The sequence below is a fragment of the Phoenix dactylifera genome, chromosome 10 (genome assembly GCF_051530095.1).
Source record: "Phoenix dactylifera cultivar Ajwa chromosome 10, Ajwa_hap1_PhDact_Kaust_v1.1, whole genome shotgun sequence".
Classification (NCBI taxonomy): domain Eukaryota; kingdom Viridiplantae; phylum Streptophyta; class Magnoliopsida; order Arecales; family Arecaceae; genus Phoenix; species Phoenix dactylifera.
The window spans coordinates 5,947,085-5,952,084 of NC_143199.1; positions in this window are offsets into that span (position 1 = coordinate 5,947,085).

Here is a 5,000-nt window from a genome sequence, read left to right on the forward strand (position 1 = left end):
ACCATCGGGCGCGGCCCCAACGCGCCAATCCAAACCGACAGGCCAGACCGTGCCCGCCCCCAAGAAACGGACTCTGAGAGCGCCCCCGAGATTCGGCCCAAGCGCGACCGACATTCGACCCACGGGCGGTCGAGCCCGGCCGCGCGCACAACCGGCCGCACGCGGCCCCTGGTGCCCGCCCGCCCGCGCGAGGCGGGGCGCTCGAAGGCGCGCAGGGCCGAGCGGCAGGCCCCGCGCGCGCGCCCGCGCCCGAACGCTCGGCGGAGCAAGGGCCCGGGCGCCGTGCCGTGCGCGCACCAGAAAGAACGAACATGAGCGCGCCCGCCCGGGCCAGGGCCCTGGCGCGACGGCCGCGCGACGGCCCGAGCGCCCCCGCCGTGCGCGAGCGCCCGCGCGCCGCTCGGCCGAGGGCGCCCGACCATGCGCAGAACCGAGCGACCACGCCGCGGCCGCGCGAGCGCCCAGGCGCGACAGCGGGACGGCGCGCGCGTCCGAGAGGCCGATCGGCCTAGCGCGCCGGTCCTTGCGCGAACCCGGGCAACGGCCCGGCTGCCCGGCCGCCCGCGCGACGCGCCGATCCGCGCGGGCCGCATGCGCAGAACCGAGCGACCACGCCACGGCCGCGCGCGCGCCAAGGCGCGGGAGCAGGACGAAGCGCACGCCCGAGCGGCCGATCGGCCCAGCGCGCCCGTCCTTGCGCGGCTCCGGCCAACGGCCCCGCGCACGCCCGGCGCACCCGCCCGCGCGGCGCGACCATCCGCGCGGGCCGACGGGCTCGGGCGGAAGGCCCGCACAGGCAGGACACACCCCCTTACCTGCCCAGCGGGGCATCCTCCGAAGGCCCACCCCAAGGGCTCCAACGAATCGAGGAGCATTGCACACGGAAACGGCCCGGACGTGAGTCCCAGTCGCACGGGGTAAGCATCCCGAACGTCCGGGACGCGCTTCCCGGGAGGGCCGATGGAGGGAGCCGAAGTGGCGCACGGCCGCCGGGCACGGACGGCCGAAGGCAGCGCCCGTGCGCCGGGAAGTCGGCAGGCGCGTGCCGGCTCCGTCGGGGACGAGATGTGCCGGGCAAGTCCACCGCGAGGCAACGGTCCTGTGCGGAGTGGAGCGGAAGGCCCGCCGCGGCGGCAGCCGACCCCCCCTCCCTACCACCCCGGCGGGGCATCCGCCCAAAGCCCACCCCAAGCGTTCCAAAGTACCGAGGAGCGTTGCAAACGGGAACGGCCCGGACACGCGACCCGGTCGCACGGGATGCGCGTCCCGGTCGCACGGGTCACGCGTCCCGGGAGGGCCGACGGACGAAGCCGAAGTGGCGTACGGCCGCCGCGCACGGACGGCCGGCGGCGGCGCCCGTGCGCCGGAAAGTCGTCGGGCGCGCGACGGCTCCGTCGGGGATGAATGGTGCCGGGCACGACCGCCGCGGGGCAACGGACTTGTGCGGAGGGGGGCGGAAGGCCCGCTGCGGCGGCACCAGCTCCCCCTCCCTACCACCCCGACGAGGCATCCGCCCAAAGCCCACCCCAAGCGTTCCAAAGTACCGAGGAGCGTTGCAAACGGGAACCGCCCGGACACGCGTCCCGGTCGCACGGGATGCGCGTCCCAGTCGCACGGGTCGTGCGTCCCGGGAGGGCCGACGGAGGAAGCCGGCGCACGGCCGCTGCGCGGACGGCCGGCGGCGGCGCCCATGCGCCGGGGCCTCGGCGGGCGCGGGCCGGCTCCCTCGGGGACGAACGGTGCCGGGCACGCCCGCCGCGAGGCGACGGACTTGTGCGGAGTGGAGCGGAAGTCCCGCCGCGGCAGCAGCAACCCCCCCTCCCTACCACCCCGGCGGGGCATCCGCCCAAAGCCCACCCCAAGCGTTCCAAAGTACCGAGGAGCGTTGCAAATGGGAACGGCCCGAACACGCGTCCCGGTCGCACGGGATGCGCGTCCCGGTCGCACGGGTCGCGCATCCCGGGAGGACAGACAGAGCGAGCCGAAGTGCCGCTCACGGTCGCCGCGAGGGCCGTACGGCGCCAGCGCACGTGCCCCGTGGCACGGGCTAGAGCGTGCCCCCCTGCCACCCCATCGGGGCATCGGCGCAAAGCCCACCACGGGGTAGATAACCGAAGGCAACGAGGGACGGTGGATGCACATATCCGAGCAGTGGCGATAGGGCCGGAGGGAGCACCGACAGGGCCGTGAGATTTTAAAGTACCGAGGGAATTTGCAAACCGGGCCCGCCCCTCCCGCCGTCCATCGCACGCCGATCGGGGGTCCGGCGCCCCGCGGGGGGCTGCCGGCATGCGCTCCCGATGCAGGCATCGACGAGCCGCCCGCGACCTCCACTCGGGTCCGAGCCCCCAAGCGCGGATGCCGAAACGCGCCGGCCGCGGCAGCCCCACCCCTGCCACCCCATCGGGGCATCGGCGCAAGGCCCACCCTGGGGTAGATAACCGAAGGCAACGAGGGACGGTGGATGCACATATCCGAGCAATAGCGATAGGGTCGGAGCGAAGACCGAGGGGGTCGGGGGGTTTTAATGTTCCGAGGGAAGTTGGAAACGGGGCCCGCCCGGACGCCCGTCCCTCGCACGCCGATCGGGGGTCCCGCACCCCGCGGGGGGCTGCCGGCATGCGCCCCTAGTACAAGCATCGACGAGTCGCCCGCGACCTCCACTCGGATCCGGCGGCACACGCGCGGATGGCGAAACGCGGCGGCCGCGGCTGCAGTCCCCCTACCACCCCGTTGGCGCGTCGGCGCAAAGCCCACCCCGGGGAGGATAACTGAAGGCAACGAGGGACGATGCATGCACATATCCGAGCAATACCGAGAGGGTCGGAGGGAAGACCGAGAGGCAAGGGGTGTTTAGAGTATCGAGGGAAGTTGCGAAAGGGGCCCGCCCGGACGCTCGCCGCTCGCACGCGGATCGGGGGTCCGGCGTTGCGCGCCGTCGGCCAGCGCGATCCGGCGGGGCGCACGGAGGGCGCCGCCCATCGCCGGAGCTTGCTCAGTCATCTCTGCCGCACGGACACGTGCGCGCCGCCGCGCAAGGTTCGGCTGGCGGGGCGGACGGTTCGCCGCCGCAGGCCTTTCCCGCAGCCGGAACGTGGGCCCGGCGTTGCGTGCCGGCGGGCCGCGCAATCCGCCGGGGCGCCCGGCGGGCGCCGCCCGTCGCCGGGGCGTCGCTCGGTCATCTCGGCCGCACGGACACGTGCGCGCAGCCGCGGAAGGTTCGGCCGGCGAGGCGGACGGTTCGCCGACGTAGGCCTTTCCCGCGGGCGGAACGCGGGACCGGCGTTGCGCGCCGGCGGAAGGCGCGATCCGGCAGGGCGCACGGCGGGCGCCGCCCGGGCTTCGCTCGGTCATCTTGGCCGCACGGACACGTGCGCGCCGCCCATCGCCGGGGCTTCGCTCGGTCATCTCGGCCGCGGCGGCGCGGTCATCTCGGCCGCGCCGCCACGTGCGCACCGTCGCGGAAGGCTCGGCCGGCCGGGCGGACGGTTCGCCGTCGCAGGCCTTTCCCGCAGCACGCGCCCCTTCGCCTGAACGACCGCGGGACTCCGGTACGGCCTAGCCGTCGGCCGCCCGGCGGCAAGCCATCGGGGCCGCTCGATCTGCGTTGCGTGCCGGCCGCCGCTCGGGCCAGCCGGCCGGCTGCCGCACGTAACCTCTGACCTCATCAGCGGTCGATCCGCACCGTGCTGGTTTTCGGTGCGGACCCGTCGGGGCCGTGCGGCGCCGGCCGTCGCGTCCGGTTCCGCGGGCGCCGCCCGGTTGCCTCCCGCCCTCGTGTGCTCGCGCCGGCCGGGCGACGCGGTGCCCGCGGGACTCGGGCACGGTTGAGCCGTCGGCCGCCCGGCGGCATGCCGCCGCCGCTCCGCGCCGCGTGCCGGCTGCGCTCTTCCCCGCGCCCGTCCGCGGGCGGGCCCGCCGCCGCTCGGCCTAGCCCCCCGGCTGCCGCACGTAACCTGCGACCTCGTCGGCGCTGGATGCGCGTCGTGACAGTTTTCGATGGGGCGCCGCGGAGGCGCCGGGGGCCCGTGCAACGGGCCAGGGGGCGAACTTTGGGCTCGGTCAGCCCGAACAGGGGACCGGCGACAAAGGAGAGCGGTCGCGCAAAACTTCGTAAGGGACGGGACGACGGGCCGACCGATCCGAAGCGTCGCGCACGGCCGCCGCAAGGGCCGGCCGGAGGCTGCGACCGCACGCCGCGCCAGAGGAAGAGCGTGCCGGCTCCGTCGGGGACCAACTGCGCGCGGCACGTCCGAGCGAGACGACGGGCCGACACGGAAGACCCGCCGCCAAGGCCGCAAAACCGACAAAGGAACCCACGGGGATGCACCAGAGCGGGCAAAGCTTTCACCGAACGGGACGGGACCGAGCCCCCGCAACAGGCGAGGGTGACGGATCGGACCAAGTAAGGCCGATCCCGCTCCACGCACGCACGGCCGCAGGAACTTCGTGAGGGACGGGACGACCGGCCGACCGAACCGAAGCGCCGCGCACGGCCGCCGCAAGGGCCGGCCGGAGGCATAGACCGAGCGCCGCGCCAGCGGAAGGAGCGTGCCGGCTCCGTCGGGGACCAACTGCGCACGGTCCGTCCGAGCGAGCCGACGGACCGGCACGGAAGGCCCGACGCCGAGCCCGCAAAACCGACAAAGGAACCCACAGGGACGCACCAAAGCGGCCAAAGATTTCACCGAACGGGACGGGACCGAGCCCACGCAACATGCGTGGGCGACGGATCGGACCAAGTAAGGCCGATCCAACTCCGCGCGCGCGCGACCGCGAACACTTTGTGAGGGACGGGAAGACCAGCCGACCGAACCGAAGCGCCGCACACGGCCGCCGCAAGGCCCGGCCGGAGGCGTAGACCGAGCGCCGCACCAGCGGAAGGAGCATGCCAGCTCCGTCGTGGGCCAACTCCGCGGGGCCCATCCGAGCGAGCCGACGGGCCGGCGCGGAAGGCCCGGCCGAACCCGCAAAACCGACAAAGGAACCCACAGGGACGC